This window comes from Camelus bactrianus, chromosome 13 (genome assembly GCF_048773025.1).
Source record: "Camelus bactrianus isolate YW-2024 breed Bactrian camel chromosome 13, ASM4877302v1, whole genome shotgun sequence".
Taxonomy (NCBI): Eukaryota; Metazoa; Chordata; class Mammalia; order Artiodactyla; family Camelidae; genus Camelus; species Camelus bactrianus.
In genome coordinates this window covers 45,421,867-45,443,982 of record NC_133551.1, presented here as the reverse complement: position 1 = coordinate 45,443,982, position 22,116 = coordinate 45,421,867, and the positions used below count along the sequence as shown (strand labels likewise).

Sequence of the window (22,116 nt, the reverse complement as noted above, 5' to 3'; positions counted from 1 at the left end):
TTTGTCTGTCAAATCGTCTTTGCGTGACTAAGATAAATTCAACTTGCTCATAATGGATTATCCTTTTTATAAATTTCTGCATTCAGCTTTTTAATATTGTTTAGAATTTTTGCCTTTATGTTATTTGAATTGGCCTAAAATTATCCTTTCTCATACTGCTCTTCTCAGGTTTTGATATCATGTTTATGATAACTTCATATGATACGTTGGGAATATTCTTTCTTTTTCTATATTTTGAAACAGCTGTGTAAGACTGAAATTACTTGTTCCTTCAGTAAAAATTCTGGGCCTCGATTCTCTTTTAGGGAAGGTTTTAAGCTATAGGTTTAAAATATTTCATGACTCTTGAGCTACCTAGTTTTTTTTAATTTTTTCTGAGTCAGTTTTGGCAAATAGTAATTTGCTCATTTCACCACATTTTTATATTTATGTGCAAAAGTGTGTTACAATAGCCTCTTATCTTTTCATGTTTGCAGCATATTTAGTTATAACCCCTTTCACTGCTAATTTTCTTTTCCCCCTTTTTTATTGAGATACAATGGACATGTAACATATTAATTCCATGTGTACCACATAATGATTTGATATATGTATATATTGTGAAATAATTATCATAAGAAGTCTAGTTAACATCAGTCACCACACAGTTACACATTTTCTTTTTTGTGTGATGAAAACTTTTAAGATTTGCTCTCTTGCCACTTTCAAATAACGATACAGTACTATTAACTATAGTCACTGTGCTGTTCACTAGCAATCTCTTATTTAAGTCTCACAATATTCCTCTTTGATAGATAAGGAGATTGAAACCCTGAGAGGTATAGTTTCCTGCCTGAGGTCACACGCCCAGAAAATTCCAGAGAAGAGATTCACATCTGGGTCTTTTGGGCATCACCACCCACACCCTAGCCACCAGAGTCCCCTCTTCCTGAAGGTCTCATCTTCAAGGACAAGGTTCTTGTTCATGCTGCCTTTCTATTTTTCATCTGTACCTCTGCCCCCTCTGTCTGTAAGCTGTTCAAGGGTAAGACTCCTGTCCTCCTCACTGAACTGTTCCCTAAAGAAAGTGCCCAGTGAAAGTTAGATTGGTTTTTGGACTGTGAGGCCATTAAGATAGAATAATTTAAAGACCCCAGTGAAGGGCCCAGATGGTGAACGCCTAAGGTGTTTCTGGTTGCTGTTGTCCCTGAACCATCAGGGCAGCTTCCTGGAACTCGGGAGCTGAGCCCTCCCTTGAAAAACAGATAAGAAGAGAAGTCAGGGGCAGCACTGGAGAGGGAAGAGGGAACCTCTAGGAGCCACAGAGAGGCTGTTCAGCCGGAGTGGATGGAGCCCGGTGATGCTGGAAATTTGGAACCATGAGCCACAGCTGGAAAAGCACCGAGTCTTGGTGAGAGAGGCGGTGGGGATCTGGGGTAGGTTCTTGAGTGGCAGAATGATGGAGATTCCTAGGGACCCCCAGGAAGGAACGTCACTACACACTGTCTCCAAGCCTCTCCCAAGGCACTTGCCTCTGCTTTCAGTGACAAGGAGCTCACCACCTCACTGAGGATGATCCTGTGGTGTTTCCTGGAAGAATTCCTCGGGGAGGCACCCAGAGATGATGGAGGAATAGACATGGGTTGCAGGAAGGTCAAGGAAGCCATTGGGAGGCCATTCAGTCCCTCAGTGCTGGCTGACCGGGCACCATGTGCAATGAGCATAGTGCTGGGCACAGGTGTCCAATTGCCCTGTCTTCTGACCAATAGTGGGTCACTGGCTTAGTTTCCAAGCTCATTCAAACGTGCACAATGCACACATAAGGGCCTAAGCTTTGGGATCAGGCAGGCTGGGGCCAAATTCCAGCCTCACCACCTACCAACCAGGTGCTTTTACACAAACGGCTTAATTCCTCCAAACCTCAGTTTCCAATTTCCTCATGTGTAAAGTAGGCACTAAGACCCTATTTCTAAGGGATGTGAAACAATTGGCTTACAGGAGTGCTTGGAAGATGATGGCCATCCCTACAATGGTACCACATCCTCATCCCATCCTCATACATCTGTCTATCCATCTAAGGGTCGTAGGTCCTTTAACACTTCCATCTATAGTTCACATGCCTCTAGATCCTTCTGGAGCTGTTGACGGGCTGTTAGCTGCCTTCTGGTCAGTGGCTTCTGGATTTGGGACCAGGAGCCTTGGCCAACTGTCAAAGTGTTTGATTCTCTGATTTCAAGTTCCACAAGCCCTTGCTTTCCTCTCCAGACTCTCTGTCAACCCCCACCCCTCTCTCCTCCTCCCATCTCTGTTCCCTTGGTGTGACTCTACTTGTTCTCCTGCCTCCCAGCCTTTGCTCACACTCACACTCTGCTTGGAGCACCCTCCCCCTCACTCTCCATCCAGCTTTCTCTAACTTATCCTTTTGGTTTAGATGCTACCTATTGAGACCCAGATGGGCTGGGTGCTGTGGCTCTTCCCCAAGACTACAGGGTGGGTATTGGGGAATGTCTTTAAAGGGCCTGGGATGGAAGAGACAACTTCAAGTTTCAGGATGGTGGCAAACATCCATCTATCCAACCATCCATCCATTCATCCATCCATCTATCCATCCATCTATCCATCCATCCATCCATCCATCCATCCATCCATCCATCCATCCATCCATCCATCCATTCATGCATCCATTCATTCATCCATCTATTCATTCACAAAGCTTATACTCCGGCCAGGCCCTTGGCTGGTATTGGAATACTGAGGGAGATGGCACAGCAAAGGCTTAAGAGCAGCAGTTTTGGTGTTTTCCTGATCAAAGTGTGAGTCTTGATTCTGCCACTTTCTAACTGTAACCCTGGCAACTGATCTACCCTCTCTGAACTTTACATTCCACTTTCTTAAAAAGGGATTGCTGTGAAGATGAATGGGGATAATCCATGTGTTAGGCTGCTTGGGAAGCAATAACAAAATACCACCTACTGGGTGGCTTTAACAACAGAAATGTATTTTCTCAGTTCCAGAAGCTGGAGATCTGAGAGGTGCCAGCAGGGTTGGTTTCTGGTGAGGTTTCTTGCCTTGGCTTAGAGATGGCTCTGTTCTTGCTGTGTCCTCACATGGCCTTTTCGTTGTGCTTTGGTCCTATCAGATTAGAGCTCTGCCCTTATGACCTCAATTAACCTTAATTACCTCCTTAAAAGTCCTATCTCCAAACACCATCACATTACGGGTTAGGGCTTCAACATATAAATTCGGCAGGGGGCACAATTCAGTCCATAGCCCCGTGTTAAGTGGTTAGCTGAGCTTGGACAGTGATTAGGGAATCTTCCCATGGGGGTCTCAGCTTAATGGCTGCAGGATATGATGATGATGATGATGATGATGATGATGATGGAGGAGAATAAGACTTGTCACTGTGTCCTTCAGAGTCTCTGGATCTGGTGGCAGAAACTGGCTTGTACATAAGAAATGATAAAAAAGGGATGGTAGTACCCAGAGGGGTACCCAGGTCTTTGACAACAGCATGGTGCTGCTCAGAGTTGTGATCTCCAAAGTTAACTGTGTGTTTCACTGGACTGTGAGCTCCCTGAGGGACAGAGCCTTGCTGATCCAAATCTGGGGGCCAAGCACAGGATCATGCACCTGGGAATGTTTGATGACTGACTGAGTGAATACCTGACAGTATGAATGAATGATGGAGATGGGTGGCTGGAAGGGTAGGAGGATGGATGTGTGAATGGATGGTGGACTGGAAGGAGGAGGAATAACTGCCCAGGTTAGTTAATCCTTTCTAACCTTAGTTTCTCCAGCTATAGAATAGGATTTTAGCCCTACAGACTATGCAGCTGGCATTAAGGATTGCATGAGATAATGCAAGCAAAGCCCTTGGCACTGGATAATGCGTACAGCTTCTAGGCACAAAAGCAGGATGTCCTGGATGGGGCTGAGGCTGCTGACCATAGCAGACCAGGCATCACCTGCTCAAGCCTCACATTTCCCCTCCGTCCTCTGAGGGGGCAGGTCAGTGTCTGGAGGAGACATGCCTGTCTGTCCAGCTAAGCAAGTAGCTATAGGAGCAAATGGAGTTGTCCACCAGTGACACAGCTTAATTAATTCCCCACTTCAGCATCCCTACAAGCCTTAGGAGGCAAAATAGGATTTTTACAGTCATTTGTCAGAAGATGAAACTGAGGCCCAGAGAAGGAGTATGACTTGCCAAGGTCACGAGCAAGAGCAAGCCCAGGGCAGAGCTGGGACCGAGGCTCCCTCGGACCAGGACCCTGACTCCCAGCCAGGCCTCTCTGCTCGGCAACCATGGAAGGGGTTTTCATGGCCTCGTAGACACATGTGGTCACCTCCAGTTCCCTGGAGAGCCACAAGGCATCGGGTACACTGGATTCAGTGATCTGTACGTTACTCCTCCGCTCTTTGGAGGCCATCTTTCATGTTGAGGGTTTTTTCTGCCCTTTGCCTCAACAGAGCCCCAGGAAGGGGTCTGAAGTTGAGGTTTTGTGCACTGTGAGCTGGGCTGCGGGGACTTCAGTGTCTCCCACACCCAGGATGTGAATGATAAATGGGACTGGAGGCTAAGGGAGGCTTAAAAGGGTTCCCTGAGCACAGAGGCCATAGGGCATTAAGGAGAGTGGTGACTGGGACTCCTGGGGCAAAGATGGGGGGGAGGACCTGCCCCTCTCCTTGAGGAGGCGACACGGGGTTCAGGCACTCGGGAGCCAAGCACATGAATGCCCACCCCTCCACCCCTTGCTGTGAGCAAGTCACATCTCTGCACCTCAGTTTCCTCAGTCTTAAAATGGGTACAACCATGATGGTACCAAGCTCACTGTGTTGTCAAGAGGGTCAAATGGGGTAATGCATTTGAACACCCAGGAAGCATTAGATAAGACGATAGGGAGACAAGCACTTTACAATTGGGCTCTTCCTCTCCTGGGGGAGGTCCCTAGCTCAGGGGTTACACGGGAGGAGGGAAGGAGGCTGTGCATATCTCCCCACATGCCCGAGCTGAGGAGTGAATAGGCCAGGCTGCGAGCAGCCCCCTGCCCAGCTGATCCCCAGTGATAAATCATGAACAGGTTGTTAACGATTATTTAAAGCCCTTGGCTACTTGCCCGCCCTGGAAGGGCCACCTCAGCCCTGGTCAGGCCGTGGCAGGCTGGGGGGGCGTGTACATCCCTGATTGAGGGGGGCTGCTTTTATCCCATTATTTTCATAATAGACTCTCTGACACAATATTATTCTTGGCCCCAGCTTAGACCCTCTGCCTGTGTTCAGAGGCAACGGGCTGGCCTGGCCAGGGAGCTACAAGCTTCCCACCATGGGAGTGGCGGGCACACAAGCTCAGCAGTTTCTTGCCCACCGGAGTGTTCCTGGCGGGGCAGGGAGGGAGCGAGTCATACACAGTTAGGAGCCTGGTTTCAGTGAACTGTGGACCTGGGTCCGGGCTCCCCTGACTCGGTGTGGGGGGAGAGAGCTGAGGCAGAGGGGGAGAGGGAAGGGGATCTCCTTTGAGGTTAACCTCTCCTTTATTTAGCAACCCCCACCACATACACAGCCAGAGGACCAGCTAGAACAGCGGTTGTCAAACTATGCCTCAAGGAACCCCATAGGTGTGCTAGCCTCCCACGGCATCCTCAGCCCAAGCAGCCCTGATTTTATTTTACTTTAACTTTTGTCTCCATCGTAAGGTTGTATTTGAAGAAAGGATGCTGGGGGTTAAAATAAAAATCGGGGATGGGGGAGGGTGTAGCTCAGTGGTAGAGGGTGTGCATAGCAAGCACAAGGTCCTGGGTTCAATCCCTAGGACCTCCATTAACAATAAATAAATAAAATCTAATAACCCCCCCACAAAAAATTAAAAAATAAAAATTAGAATACCACTGGTTATCTCCCTTATTGTACAAAAGGGGAAACTGAGGCCCAGAGCCCTCTCTTGCCTAAGGTCTTGCCTAAGGCACAGACTTGCCTAAGGTTACACAGACATCTGAACAGTAAGGACCTGTCTCTTGGCCCTTGGTTGTGTGAGGAGCTGGAGCCAGTGTGGGAAACATCAGAGAAAAAGAAACACTGTCCAGAAGCCAGCGTGCAGATGTCCCGTGTGAGCATTCTGGCCATGGGTGTGGGGTCCTCAAAAGCAGGCACCCTCCCTGGAGCCTCACTTTTCTTCAGCTCAGTTAGAATTTTTTTTTAATGGTTTAACAAAATTCTTTAATAAAATTTATAGAAATGAATATTTAAGAATAGTATTTTTCAGCTTGAATTGTTTTCCTTTTCCACGCCCAAAGAAAATACAAAGTTATCAGCACCCACACACACATACAACTCAAAACTATAGTGACGTTGTCTATATGGTCTCCAGCGGCCATCAGTGAGAGCATCACAGGGGGAGCCCAGCTCCCAGTACAACCTCGAGGGTCAGCTTCCAGGAACCCCTGTCGGGGAGAGTTCCAGGTTCAGGAACTTCGGACCCACTGGGGAACACAGCGCTAGGCCGGGGCGAGTATCTATCAGGCAGGGATCCTGGAGGAAACAGATGCACCCTCAGGCTGGTTAATGGAGGTGAGAGGTGTTTTTCCCCAATTGTGCTAAAACACATATAACATGCAGTTTACCATTTTAACCATTTTTAAGTGTACAGTTTCAGTGACATTAAGTACATTCACCTTGTTGTGCAACCATCACCACCATCAATTTCCAGAACGTCTTCATCTTCTCCAACTGACTCTCTGTACCTGTTAAACATAAATGCCACCCCCAGCCCCTGGCAACCCCCATTCCACTTTTTGTCTCTCTGCGTTTGCCTGTTCTAGGTAAGGAGGTGAGTTTTTAAAGGGACTGTTTACAAAGGTGTGGGTAAGATTTAGGAAAAGCGACCAGGTGTGGGCAGTGGCCTGGGGCCATTACGTCTCTGAGAGGTGAAGTCTGGGAGCCCACAGGGGCTCAGGACCAGGAGGGAGGGTGTGGAGGAGCAGCGGGAGGCAGTGAGCTCAAAAGAGAGCCTGGGGCAAGCCTCTGAGCTGTTTAAAGACACTAAAACCAAGCACAGAGGCAGCTACAAAATCAAAAGGCTCCTGTGCCAGTTTGCAGGAGGAGGACAATGGGAAGATGTGATGAGTTTCCATTCAGCAATGCCTCTTACTCAGCCATTTGCTGGCACGTTTGTTTGGCTTTGTGGCAGATGATCTGCATGATGAGAGGTGCTCCCCTGCCCCCCAGTGTCGGATTCTTCATTCCAATCGGCCTTGGCCTCCCTGATTTCAGGACAGCGGCCTTGCTAACTTCTGTCTGCCCTGTTCTCCACCCTCCCAGAGGTGCAGAGGAACGTGGATGTTGGAGACAGATCAAGCAAAGTTGAGGAGGTATTTCCTGACTCAGCTCACCTATACCTGGGCTATGGTGTCTTGGCTACACCACCGTGACTGACTTCTTGCTAAATACACATTTGATATCTCTCTCCTTCTCTCATTCTCTTCTGTTTTCTTCATCCATCCTTGAATATTCTAGGCCCAGGACATCCATCTGAGAGCTCCCCTCACCCTCTGGAACCTGCTGCCCAGTGCCTTGCTGCATCCCTGAGATGATGGGTGAATTCCCACCTACTAGGTCTGGGGAGAAACCTCAGGAGATCCTAATCTCTTGCACCCCTGACTGTTTGGGGTGACAGGAGGGGGCGGTGCTCAGGAGGGAAGCAGTCCCTGTAAGAGGCAGGATCCTGAGTTTCATCCTGTTCTCACCTTCTGCCTATGACATAAAAATTATCATATTCTGATGACTTTCTGGGAATTTTGCACACATTTATCAACTCATTTAATTACCACAACAACCCTGCTCAGGAGGCTTTATTCCTGTTTTGTAGAGGAGAATTTTGAGGAGGAGAAAGGTCAAATGACTTATCAAAGGTTGCAGAGCTGTCTGTCACAGAGACATGAAGATCTGTCTCCCAAGCGCTTTTCAACCAGTTGTTTCCAACCAGTTCAGGAGGTAGTGAGTTCCTAGTCTCCAGAAGCATGTAAGTAAGCAGAGGCTGAATGGCCATCTTCATGGTGAGAGCATAGTCCAGGAGAAGTTTCCTTCCTGTCCTGAGACGCTGATTCTAGAACTAGATCTAGGTTCTGATTTGGATTTTCTCTGACTGACGTGTACCTCTTGGGAAGCAGGTGCCTCCGTGAGGTCTGGTCACATGGAGAAGCAGGCATCCTGGGTTGCAAGGGGGTGGGGAGAAGGGGCAGGAGGGCGGGGCACTTGGGAGAAGTAATCAGTTAATAAGTTCTCTCTCCTTCCTGTTCTTGCTAATTTTTCCCTGTTGCCCTGGGCTGGTCTCTGAGTCCCAGATGGACAGCTTTTAAAAATACATTCAGTTCTGAACAGAAGTGTCACCAGGGTTGCGATGTGCTCTTTATATATTGTGAGGAAACAAGCCCAGGGCAGGCAGCAGGAGGGCTGGCTTTCATCCCGCTGCTGCAGGTTTGTGCTGTGACTCTGGGCAAGCTTCTGCATTGGCTTAAGGAGGGACAGGGGAGGCTCAGGGCCGAGGACCCTACAGGCGCTGAAGCTCAGTCCTTGGGGACTGAAGTCTCCGGGAAGCAGGAGTGCCTGTGTGTTGAGCTCTGCAGGGTGTGGCCAGTATTGACTCAGTTTCCCCTGCTCTTGCCAGCCTCCAGATTCCCATTCGAGCTACACTGCACCCAGACTGCTGACCCTCAGAAACTGAGTGAGATAATAAGTGTGGTTTAAAGCTTCTTTGGGGGTAACTTGTTATGTAGCAATAAATAAGGAAAGCACTCAGGCATGTGTGATCACACGGCAGAGATAGCCCTACTCACATGCCTGGTGGGTGGCTGGCTGGCTGATGGCCTGGGATTCTTCACATGGGGGCAGTCCCAGGCTCCCGCAGCGAGAGAGGCCAAACCCCAATGTGTAAGTACTTTTTAAGCCTCTGCCTTGCACCACTTTTGCTAACAACGATCGACCAAAGTGAATCGCTCAGCCAACTCAGATGCAAGCGGTGAGGAAACAGACTCCATATATCTCCTGAAGGCTAGGGGAGAATCTGGGCCCCTTTTAGCAATTACAAAATGTGAGGTTCCTGTACTAAATAGCCCTTCCTTGTCCGCTTCCTCACTGTTTTTTTTTTAAATTATTATTTTATTCTTTTTTTTTTACATTTTCTTTTCTTTTTTTTTTTTCAAAGCTTTTTTTTTTGGGGTGGGGGAGGTAATGCTTCCTCACTCTTGAGCAGCCTCCCTTTTGCTAGACTCTGAGTCTGAATCAGCACTCACTGGGCACCCATGATGTGGCAGGTGTTTCACCATCATGGCCTGAATTAATCCCTAACAACAGCCCTTGCAAGGTCACCCATCTTGTGGGTGAGGAACGGAGGTTCAGAGAGACGAGGTGGCCTGAAGTCATAAAGCTGGTAACTGGCAGAGCCAGGTTTCAATCCAGGTCTAGGAATTCCAAGTTTGGCATTAGTTTTACTTTCCCTGTCAAGATGCCCAGAACTTTCCATTGAACTTGGTCTTTTCAGACAGACAGAGGCAGAATATGTGAAGACTGGCCCCCACTGGGTTCTCCCCAGGAATCCCTGTTCTGGGACAGCTGCTTGGGGCTGAAGAGGCTCAGTCTGGGGCAGGAAGTTTGGGCAAAATGAACAGACTCTAGGGGGCGACAGAGGCCAAGGCGCCTTCTCATTGCTACCCTGTGCTCATTCCCTTCTTCCTCAGAGGAGAGATGCTGGCCTTCGGGAGAGAAAACTGTCACTTCCAGGCACTAAGAAACCAGGGGAGAGAGGGGAGAAGGGAGAGAAGGGAGGGAGGGAAAGAAGAGAGAGAGGAGGATGGAGGAGGAGGGAGAAGAGAGAGGCATAAGAAGGTAAAAATCAAGGGAAAATAATCCAAAAACAAAATTAAAGATCTATTGAGGCACAAGACAGAGAGAGACAGGGATAAAGAGAAAAGGGAGAGTGAGAGATAGAACAATAAACTTCTAAGACAGGGATGGAGACAGATAGAGGCAGGCAGAGACAGGGAGACAGAGATGCCCAGAGAGATAAGGGAAACAGACTGAGAAGGGCTGAAGGCAGAGAGAAAGGAAGTCAGCAGAGGAGGAGATGGGGGAGGAGAGAGGGAGGAGAGGGGAGGAGGGTTAGCCATGCTGTGTGACCTCGGCTAGGTCAGGGCAGCTCTCTGAGCCCCATTTCCCCATCCAAAAAAAAAAAAAAAAGGACTGTCTTATGGAGTAGTTGGAAGAATGATCTGAGTAAATACACATGAGGACTTTGGCAACTCTAAATCACTATACAAACTGACGTTGCTATTACTGAGAGTATTACCCTTTTTATGTCATGGGGGGAGAGCTTAATGCTAGAAAAGAGTGCCAGAACAGGGGACACATTTCACACTTCTGTAGTGAGCAGCTTCGTATCAAGGGGAAACTGGAGTTTCTTGATACTAAGACACTGCTCCATGTAAGTTGCCCGAGTGATTTAAGTCCATTTTGGGTGGGGGGAGTGTTGCCACAGTATCGGTACATAATTAAGAAAAGTAACTGGTAGCACACAATCGTTCCTACAACAGCTCACTTTGTTTTTCAGGACCACAGTCAGTGTTTGAGTGCACACTGTGACGTCTATATGATACGCCGTAGAACCCCTTTAGGTCGTCAACAATTATGCAGAACATCTTGGTGACGGTACTGCTTTTTTGCATCTCAGGTATGTGAATTTAATTTTTTAAAGATTAACAATATGATCTCAAGACATATCAAAGACTCTGGGTGTTCCGTGCGGATTTCTGTTTTGGATAAACACACGGTTCCCCTCACTTATCCATAAACTGCATTGCATATTGCAGGAAGTTAAACAGCTTTTCTTGAAAGTTAGTTGGAAGCTTTTGACAGGTAGGTGTTTAGTGTCTATGTTATAGGACTTGATGGATCAATTTGTCAGACCCACCTCACACTACTCAGAAAATTCTCTGATTTACTTGGGAAGACTGGGCAATTTTTACTGCCAGTAACTGCATTGACTGGTGGGTGGCAGGCCATTTCTTGCATAAACAGTAACTTTTTTTTTTTTGCATTACCATGAAATCTTTTTGAAGACACTTAAAGCAGTAACTAGGGATCCAAATTTAAGTTAATAGCCAACTCTCTGTGTTATTTTCATTTTAAATCACACATCTGAAGTAACACTGCATAAACATGACAACTTACCTGATAACTTGTTCCTTCTCTTGGAGGCAGACTCATTATTTTAATACAGTCTCATTTCAGTAATTCTAAAGTGTTAAAGAAGAACAAATCTAGGAAATGCTAGTGGCTAATAACAATGGAAAGGACCTGATATAGCTTATTGATAGGAGAGGAAACCAAGATCCTGATTATATCTAATACATTAAAACAATTCAAAACTGATGCTTGTGATACTTCTGCCTCATTTGAATAGATGAGATGCTATTCCTGCAATACTCATTGCTGCCACCAGGTGGTGGTAATGTCTTGAATGGCCTAAGTGAACTTTATGCATGCTATCAACCATCAGAAATTCATGCACTGTATCTAGCCAATTACTGCCCTCCTCTTCCACCAAAATAAGTCTGATTTGAGTCACGGTTCTGGCACTTACTAGCTGTGTGGCATTGTGTAAGTCAGCTTTCTCATCTGAAGGGAAGGGGAAAAAGTAGTGCCTTCCAGGACTTAGGTATTTTATATTTGTAGGACAATTCTCACCTCACCAAGGAACTTTAGACCATCTACTCCTAGGTGCCTACACACCCTGGCATGAGGTTAATGTTCACAGTTCAGCTGTGAGCTGTGCCGGGCAGGGAGCATAATCTATAACTGATCCAGCCCCTTGCACTGGTACATGTGTCAATCCGTGCTTACACAGTAGTAGCAGCTACTATTGAGCATGTACTCAGTACCCATCTCAATACCAGGCCTTTTTTTAATTAAAAAAATTTTATTGAAGTATAGTCAGTTTACAATGTGTTAACTTCTGGTGTATAGCATAGTGATTCAGTTATATATATCTATATCTATATCTTTTCATATTCTTTTTCATTATAGGCTATTCACAAGGTATTGAATACAGTTCCCTGTGATATACAGTAGGACCTTGTTGTTTATCTATTTTGTATATAGTAGTTAGTATCTGCAAATCCCGAACTCCCAATTTATCCCTCCACCCCACCCTTTCCCTCTGGTAACCATAGTTTGTTTTCTATGTCTGTGAGTCTGTTTCTGTTTCATAAATAAGTTCATTTGTGTCATTTTTTAGGTTCCACATATAAGTGATACCACATGGTATTTTTCTTTCTCTGACTTACTTAACTCAGTATGATGATATCCAGGTCCATCCATGTTGGTGTAAATGGCATAATTTTCCTTTTTTATGACAGAATAGTATTCCATTGTGTGTGTGTGTGTGTGTGTGTGTGTGTGTGTGTGTGTGTGTACTGCACTTCTTTTTCTAGTCATCTATTGATGGGCATTTAGATTGCTTCCATGTCTTGGCTATTGTAAAGAGTGCTGCTATGAACACTGGGGTGCATGTATCTTTTCAAATTGGAGTTCCCTCTGGATGTATGCCCAGGGATGGCAGGATCATAGGGTAAATCTATTTTTAGTTTTTAAAGAATTCTCCATACTGTTTTCCATAATGGCTGCACCAAACTACATTCCCACCAACAGTGTAGGAGGGTTCCCTTTTCTCCACAGTCTCTCCAGCATTTATCCTTTGTGGGCTTTTTAATCATGGCCATTCTGACTGGTGTGAGGTGATACCTCATTGTAGTTTGATTTGCATTTCTTTGATAATTAGCGATATTGAGCATTTTTTCATGTGCATATTGTCCATTTGTCAAAACCAGTTCTTTTAATCCTCGTAGCAACCCTATGAGGTCAGTATCGTTGCTATGCCCATTTCAGAGGAGGAAATGCCCCGGGTTGTGCCAAGATTAAATAACTTAATGCATAAAACTTGCTAGCACAGCGCCTAGGACATAGCAAGCGCTCAGTATTTATGGTGCTTATTATTTGCAGGTGAGGGGGTCAGGCCTGTAAACGGAGAAGTATAAAGCAGCGAAGTACAAGGGGCTGTAGAAGAACAAAGGAAGAGACAATTAATTCTTCTTGGGAAGCGATCCAGGAAGGCTTTGTGAGGAGGCCTCTAGATGGCACATAGGGATGGCTGAGTATGTTGCTTAATTTCCCAGTTCTGCTTTCTCCTCTCCCTTTTAATAATAGGAATACCCCTCCCCGTGAAGTTGCCTGCCATCGCTTCTCATGGCTGGACTGAGGACAGGGTGTGGGGAGACTAGTTTTGGCCATGAAGGGATGGCAGAGCAACAAAATAGAAGGAACCTGGGTCCCTGGGTGGCCTCAGAGAGCACGGCTGTCCCACTCACTTTGGACCAAATGCCTATCTCCAAACCACTGCCCAGCTGAGACATAAACCTCTATCCTGTTTGAACCACTGTATCGTTGGCTCTCTTATCTAAAGCCTATTATTTAGTTTGAAGACTAAATAGTGCACCAGGTGCAAACAGAGGAATACTTGTAGGGCAGAAGACAAGCATGTCCAAAAATATGAAATGTGAAAGAAGTTAGAAATTTTTAGAAACCTATCTCATTATTTTTGAGGATCAAGTGAGATGAATGTATATAAAGTGCTTAGTACAGTACCTGGCACATACTAAGTGCTTAACAAATGAAAGTCATACTTTTTCCACTTGATGTAAATGACTTCTCAGAGTCTCAGCTATAAAATGGGGGGTAGTGTCACCTGTATGTTGAAAACAAAGGTCTGGGCCTCTCTGTCCTAAGAGAGGATGAATGAAGTGGAGAGATGGTAATTGGGAGCAAGATTTCAAAGAAAAACAATTATCAAGGGAGGAAGGAGCACCCTCCCTTCCGAATGATTTAAATAATTTAACTTAACCAAACCTGTGGTGCTCACCCAGCACTCAGCTCTAGTTAACACCTGTCCTGCTCAGGGGGCCCTAAAAATGACTAGCAGTTCCTGGAAGGAGTTCTGGATGATCAGTGCTCCGCACTTTTCCTAAGTCTCTCTGTTCTTTCTCCTCCAAGGTGACTCCTTTTCTTCACCTCACAAGACAGCACAAACATCACGTCTGTTGAGAACGACCTTCACCTTCTGGGCAGATGGGCCTGATTCTCTGTGCGTAACAAGCATCTCCATCACGGCTTTAGACTCATTATTGGTTCAGGTGCCCTTTTCCCCTGCTGGGTTGTGAGCTCCTCCAGGGCAGGGAACATGAGTTTGTTTCCTCAGCATCCAGCCTGAGCAGGAGCTCCATTCACTGTCATTGAATAAATGAGGTGTTCTTGGGTAAATATGGAGAGTTAGTTGGTGGGGGTGTGTGTAGATTTTAGGGATGTTTGTTAGAAAGTGAGATGTGGAAAAAAACCCCAAAAAACCATTTCTCACCCATAAAATGATGACTGAACTTGGCCATTTAGGCATTGTTGCTCCTTCTTTTAGTCTTCCTCACATGCTGTTTTCTGGTGTGAGGAGCCTGCTGGTGGGGAGTCTAAGAGGTGGTTTGGAGAAGAGAATGCCAACCTGGTCACCAGACCTACGCTCTCATCACAGCTCTGCACTGACCTGCTGAATAAACTTGGGAGAAGGGCCTTTTTCTCTGGGTTCTCTGGGGTTCGATTTCCTCAGCTGTAAAATGAGGCAATGAAACCCATCTCACAATAGTGTTGCAAGAATTAAGTGTATAATAGCAGCTCATAGACTTTTATAGAGATATTAGCGCTACTCACCGTGTCCCTTAAGTTGCCGCCTGTCTCTGCCTTCTCCCTGTGATTTCCAGATTGTATGGTGATCAAGAGTGTGGCATTTTGAACCAAACTGTCTAGGTTATCCGCCACTTAATAGCTGTTGAATTTTAAAAAGACAGTTCACTTCTCTGGGTCTACTGTTCTCATCTGCAAAATGACCTTAAGTATTGACCTTAAAGGATTTCTGTAAAGATTAAATAAGCATTATTTTATTTTATTATTTTATTTATGTTTCTAATATTTCATTATTATCTATAATATCTATTATCAATATTATATATATCATATAACTCCCTCCATCAGATCTTAACTTGGGATTCTGCCTACTGGATTCACAAGGAATCTGCTGCTAAACACCGGTGAAAGAACTCAAGTTTGCAAATGATTGTCTTTTTCTTTGAAGAAATCCAGGGGAATTCCAGGCCACCTCTCTAAAATAATGCTCTTCAAACAACTCCCTGCCTTTTGCAATGCTTGCTTGGGCGTCAGGAGTAGGCGTCGGGGAGCCCCGAGTGTGCACCACACCGAGCCTTGCAGCCTGGGTTACCTGCTGCAGCCCCTCCCTCTGGGCCCTCCTGAGGCAGTGAACCATCGCTTTGTTTGTATTGAGGTAGAAAAATGGCTGAGAACTCCTGGAATGGAGAATGCAAATCCCCAGATAATCCCAAATTCCATATTCGCCAGTAATTTTCACTTCCCTCTCTGCAGCTGAAACTTTACCAGAGCTTCCTGAACGGGGAAGCTTGCCTTTTCCATGCAAGGACATCAGCAAGTATGTTCCCTGGCACCAGGTGGGGACCCGGGAACTATCTGTGGCATGGACTGACAGGACAGGCTCACTGTAGTACTGAATGCGGCAGGCGTCACTGCAGACTGGGCTACACAATATGCATTGTCTCATTTCATCTGTACCAGAACCCAAGGAGATGGGGATTGTTATACCCATTATACAGATGAGGAAACTGATTCTCAGAAAGGCTAGCTTGCCTAGCCATGGCAGTGGCAGGGTCGGAAAACTGTGCAAAGTTTGGAAAACATAGGGCCAGTTAGAAAGGGAAGAGGATTTCAGGGATGTTAGAGAGTCAGATATAAAAAAAAGAGAACGTTTCCCATCCACACAATGATGCCAAAACTTTGACATTTAGACATCATTATAGGGAAAAGAAAAGGCAGTTTGGCAGAATGGAAATTATCTAGTTTAGGTAACAGGAGGTCAGGCTTCTCTCTAATCTTGCTCAGGACTCATCTGTGTGATCCTCTTAAGTGTCTTTCCTCCCTGAGCCTTAGTTTCGGCCATTCCGTTTCCTGGCTTCTAGGAATCTGAGTCCTCTTACTTTTGCTCCGGTCACTCTGAGATTCCCAGGGCCCCATGGGTCTGGTGGAGAGGATGGCCTGGCTCTCTCAAGCACCCAAAGGATGCTTACTTTCCGTGACCCAGAGATGGCGCTGAGTACCGGCTACTGTCCCTCCCCTTCCTCTTCTTCCTCGCCATCCTTCCCTCTCCTTCCCCCGGTCGTCCTCCCCTTCTTCCGTGCCTCTTCCTCCTTCCTCCCCTCGCTCCTCCCTCCCTCCTTCCCTGCGATCGGCCGCCGGGGCGCGGGCCGGGCGCGCGCTGGGTGGTCCGGCGGCCGGGGGCGGGCGGTAGCCTGCAGGCGTAATTGGCATGCACGCCGTTGTAGCTGAGACCGCTTAATAAAGCATTACATATCTCACCGCTTCCATATTTCATTACCTCACGCGGAGCCTGTGAGAGGGCCCTAATGGGAGTCAGCTGTGTTTTTACTTTCTGTTGCCGGCCGGGGACGGGTTTCTCTGCGGATTCTTTGAAATGAAATAATGTGATGCACGCCGCGATAAGGGCGGCCCCGTAATGAGGCCCAGGCCAGGGGCGGCTGCTATTGCTCCAGGTGTCACGTATTTGGGCCCCGAAGACGACGAGGAGGAGGGGGCGGCGCCGAGGAGGAAGGGGAGGGGAAGACGGTGGGGGAGGAGGGGAGGGAGGAGACGGGAGGGGAAGGATGGAGGCGGGGGCAGGGGCAGTGGCGGGGGAAGCCAGGGAAGGCGGAGGTAGCTTGGGGATGCCCCAGAATGAGACAGATTCAGGGAGAGGTAGGCTGGAGAGTCCTAGGGGCCCAGCTTCATGTCCTGATTGGCCCCTAGCTGACAGTATGAGAGAGCCTTTTGCCCCATAATAGTCACCTCACAGTGGTGGTGTGCTGAAAAAAAATGAAAGGGATTTGTAAATTGTAAAGGGCAGCATCACACACATGGAAAAAATGGAATCATTTATTGAGAAAGGATCTGATGCCTTTTGAGCAGCCCTTCTGGGTATGGCACCTGCCAACAATTTCAGCAGCATTGCTTGCTAAGTACTATTAACTTCCCTTTGTAGAAGAGGAGACTGAGGGTTAGAGAGGTGAGGGACTGGCTCCAAGGCACTTAGTAAGAGGCTGAGGGCAGCCCTGGGCATGGATCCAGAGGAGGCAGGACGAAAGGGGGAAGGAGATAAAGTTGGAGGAAAGTTGGACCACTGCCATGTGATTTGTCCACCCCCTCCCCGCTAAGGGAGCCGGCTTTCTCCTCCATCCTGTCCTGTGGGCTTCCTTGACTGGGTCTGTGTATGGCCTTTGCCTTCCATACTGGGATGGAGAAGGGTGGGCAGGCTGGGATGTGGTGGAAGGCTTTGTAGGTAGGACAGCTGCTGGGCTTGAAGGCTGGGGCCTCAGGAAGCCCCTCTGTCCTGAGTACTCTCCTCTTGAAAATCCCACAGCTACAGTCCTTTGAGTTAAAGGTGGCTCCTTGTGCTTTAGCCAGCCAGACTAAAAAATCATCACAAGTGTTTCCTTCTTCCGCGTCTACTTGGTCTCTATCTCTCTTTTCTCCTCTAGAAAGTAAATACTCTTTGAGGAGTTTTGCTGCACCTCCTCAGTGTCTCTCAAATCCACCCACCTCTGGTTTCATGGGTCAAGCCAGCAGTCTTGCTCTAGCCCTGGAGACTCTTCGTAAAATGTTGCCCTTCAGGGCTCCCATTTGCTCTCAAGATGTCCGGCTTCCCAGAGCACCCCACCGGGCCTTCTCTGCCTGGCTGCTTCCCAGCTCCATCTCTCCACCCTCCAGCACAGGCCCTGACAGAAGAGATGACTTGTCTTTCTCCAATTTCATCCCTAATATCTGGGCACATGCTCAAGCCATTCCCTCTGCTTGACGTGCTCTTCCCACCTGGACCCACCTGGGGAATCCTACTCACTCTCCAAGGCTTAGCACAATGGTTGGGCATTCCAGGAAAGCTTCTGTGAACGCGCTCCTCTGTTCCCTGCTTCCAAGCTGGTTATGCTTTCTTCCTCTGAGCCTGTCTCCCCATATGTATGATGACGGGGTAGGGGACTGATTCCTGGACCACACAGTCTCAGAATTGACCCTATTAGGTGGTAGTTTCTCCTTGAAGTAGAAACAGATAGTTTGAGTTTGTTGATGTGTTGGATGATAACTGTATCGTGTGTGCCTACTGTGTGCCAGGCACTGTACTGGCCCTTTATATGCAACAAATGCATGCCTGGCTCAGGGTCCTGCAGCAGCAAATGGAAAAGCTGGGTTTGAAGTCAAGTTTCTCTGGTTCCTGAGCCCATGTCCGCGTGTGTGTGTGTGTGTGTGTGTGTGTGTGTGTGTGTGCATGCACATGCGAATACGTGGATGCATGTTTCTGTGTGTGTGTACATGTAAAATAATGGTACCCAGTGTTGGTGGAGCACCTTGACCTTCTTAAAGGAGGGAGCTGTTTGAGGCAGGTTGGGAAGGGATGACGGGGATATACAGACAGATTGAGCAACTGCCTTAGTTACGCAGCTGCTGGGAGGAGAATCCAGTGAGCAGGAAGGGACACTCGCCTGGCCCAGGGAACCAAGTTGGACCCTCTCAGGGCAGGATTCTTTGCGCTTTGACTTCAACCTGACTTTGCCAGTTTTATTTTCCAAATGCCCCTCTTCCCTATGTCCTAAATTGCTGCATACAGGGCTTGCTTCAGAGCCTTTGCTTAAGCCAGTCTCTCCATCTGGAATGCTTTTCTCCAGTGCCTGCTTGCCTGCCTGTGGATATTTTACTCATCTTCAAAACCTGGATCAAATCTCCCCTCTCCACAGAAGCTGGCTGGAATCCTCGCACAGAACCATCTCTCTCTCTCTCCCTGTTCCAGGCTGTGTACACATTTCTCTGGCCCAGCTTATGGTCTGTGAGTTCAGAGCATCTTTGTTTCAAGACCACGAGCTCCTGAGTTCAGGGGTTGATCCCCACTCTTGCACAAGAGGGAGCTAGTTGCGGATGGCGCAGAGGATATGCTTGTGAATGATGGCCAAGCAGGGCATGCTTCGAGGATGGCTGGAAATGTACACACGTCTCTATTTGTAGAAAACGCTTGATAAATGGAAGCTCATGATATTGTCATGATTTATATCCCTGAGCTCTTGCTTTGGGCCAGGTTTTCTGTTGTTAATCTGTATTTTATTTAATTCTCACAGCATCTTGGTAAGATTGATGTTATTACCTTATTTTACCAATGAGTAAGCTGAGGCTCAGTCAAGCTAAATAACTTACGAAGACTACAGAGCTAATCAGGAGCCGAGCCAGGGCTCACACCCAGGTATGTGTGCCTCTTGAGTTCTGTCCTTTCTGCACGCATCACACACATCACATTGTGAGCTGCTTGTGTTCTCTGTGCCTGTCCGACAGGCTGCTCTATTGATTAACATGCAAATGAATTTTTGGAGAGAGGTCTTAAGTGTAGTTGGGTCCCAGCCAGCCACAGCTGAGATGTGCAACCCAAGCCCCAGTCCTCACCAACCACTCTGCTATCAGGTTTTCATCTCTAGAATGATTGACGGGTATTTTTTTCCCTCCCTGACCCAGAACGCCAGGCCTCCAATACTACTGAAATGTTTGCACAATCTTGAAGCATTTATTTAAAAGTTGCTTTTCCCCAAAGGGCCTGGCCTCAGCCAGATCCTGAGCCAGATCCAAAAAAACAAACAAATCCTATCTTTACAAGCTCCTCAGCTGGGCTGTGTGGGGAGGGTGGGGGCGGGGGTCCCCGGGGCCCCACCTTTCCCTTGGCTGGCTGACAGGCCCGCCCCGGGGGCGAGGAGCCTGCTTGCCTGTTTATAGCCCTTTCCAATTCACAGGCCAAACAGGAAAGGGGTGGGGACTTGGGAAGGGGGCGAATGTCAGAAATCACAAATAACACAGTTGCTCCTCAAAGCAACAGGAGGGACAGATGTGATGGGGATGTGGCTGGGTGGCTTTCATCAGGGACAGACTGAAACCCTGCCCCCACTTTGTAGCTTCAAGTGCCCAGCCCCCAACAACCCCTGCAGTGTCAGGGCAGAGGTCCCTGAGTGGGTGTCAGAGGACCTGGGTGCTAGGCCCGGCTGGGTCTGTATGATGTTCAGTGATCTTGGAAAAGGCCCTTTTCTCTGGCTTCGACCATCGTGTGTCCACCGAGGGGACTGACCTCAAGCATGACACTCTCTACTGTTGAAGAATGACCATTCGAGACTTTTCTCCTGGGCAGAGCAAGAGGGAGAGGAAGGAACCCCCATTCTGTGCCCAGCACTATGTTTGGCCCTTTTTGGAGATGGTCTCCTTTACTTGTCACAGCCACCTGGAGAGGTCCTTGCTGTTAAACCTTTCTGCAGGTGAGAACTTCAGGGCCAGGATCAGACCGCCAGGTCTGTCTGGCTCCCTCCTCCTGTCTCCTGGCACCTCCTGGCAAATCACAGGCACTAGGCTAGATGGCAGGCCTAGTTTAGAACAAGGTCCAGTGTGTGCAGGGTGTGGGGTGGACTGCCTCTGTGTGCCCTGTGATGGGACCAAGGTGGAGAAAGTTCTCTGCAGAGGCGGACAGAGACCTGAGCAAGGGCATCTCTCACCCAACTTGTCACAGTCATGAGGGGCCATCTGGCCACAGATGGGCACATTGAGGCCTGTGATTGGGAGAGCCCAAGCCAGTCTGCCAAGGTACTGTCTAAGAAGTGGGGCTCAAACATTCTGATTGTTTTTTCTGAAGCCCCCCACTAATGTGCAGCCCCCCCCCACTGCAGGGTTCCCTTTGGGCATTATCCACCCCGAGGCTGGCTGCCGACCGGAAGAAATTGATCTCTTGAATGGCCTCCGTACGCATCCTCTTGCCCCTGCCAGTGCACGGCCACTTAAGCTGTGCGCCATTTCTCACACAGACCAGGCATTCCCATACCTCTGGCTCCGCTTTCTAGAATACTTCCTGTGCCATCCTGGGCAAGTGACTTCAGTTTCCTCCTTTCTACAAAAGGGGGACTTTATGCAATGGCAGATGTGAAAGTGCTTTGTGACCACAAGTCCAAGCTGGTGGCTGTCGACTTGCTATCGCTAATGCGTTTTAAAAATCATTTGTCTTTGTCCCAAGATTAAACTCTGTGATGGTGGGGACCCTGATTTTTCTCTGCTGGGTCTCCACTGACTAGTTCCCCATCAGACACCCAGCAGGTTCAGTGGTTTGGATCATGTCAGCTCAGCTAAGCTAGAACCCTGTTTCCGGAATTCCCTTCCCTGCATGGTTCTAGGTTAGCGAGGGCTGCGGGCAGAAGCCTTTTGCTTGAGATCTGGGACGTGGCAGTGAAGCAGCAGGCATATTCCTTTTGTGCTGGGAAGGTCAGCGATGGGACTGGGGTCCTGCTCTTTGTCGCCTCTCTGCTGGCTCACCTTGTTGGCGTAGGGCAGCAGCCAGCGCCCCAGGCTCCTCCAGCTCTTTCCCTATCTCCTCCTTCAGCTTCCCTGAGTCCTGGGCCCCCTGTGTAGACAGCTGTGTAACAAAGGGTACCAGCTTCTCCTGGAGAACATCTCGTCCTTGAAGTTAGGGGCTTAGAGTGGGGAGAATCCTTGTGGTTCCAGTTTGTCCTTCCTTCTATTTCACATTATCTACCCTTCCTCACTGCCTGCCCTGTGGACTTCAGGTTCAAGACCAGACATGGAAGCATGCAGAATATCTAACCATTCCCCCAACTGCCTAAGATCAAATTCCAATAATAAATCCCTCCTCCTGTCTATCATCTGGCTGTTCTGCTTCTCTGATCAAATCCTGATTGATCCATAGGTATTCAATAAATACTTAGAAAGGGCTTATATGATTGGCCCTCTGGTATGAGGTACTGCTAGTGGATATCTGTGTCTACCTGCTGGAGGCTGGAGCAGGTGGGAGAAGGATCAATCTCTAAGACCATATGTTTCCCAGCCCTTTCCACAGCATGTCCCTCTGTGTCCAAGTGGACTTAGAGGGGCTAGAGGACTACAGGGAGCTGG

General features: G+C 47.9%; 1 long non-coding RNA gene across 1 annotated transcript in view; it reads left to right on the top strand.

The window, feature by feature from the left end:
• Positions 1–16,482, top strand: part of LOC123615716 (uncharacterized) — an 80,126-nt gene extending 63,644 nt beyond the window's left edge. Inside the window, exons 2-4 of the long non-coding RNA XR_006723391.2 lie at positions 10,577–10,696; positions 13,027–13,178; positions 14,074–16,482. This is a non-coding gene — a long non-coding RNA (uncharacterized LOC123615716). The remainder of the gene's footprint in view (positions 1–10,576; positions 10,697–13,026; positions 13,179–14,073) is intronic.
• Positions 16,483–22,116: the final 5,634 nt, after the last annotated feature.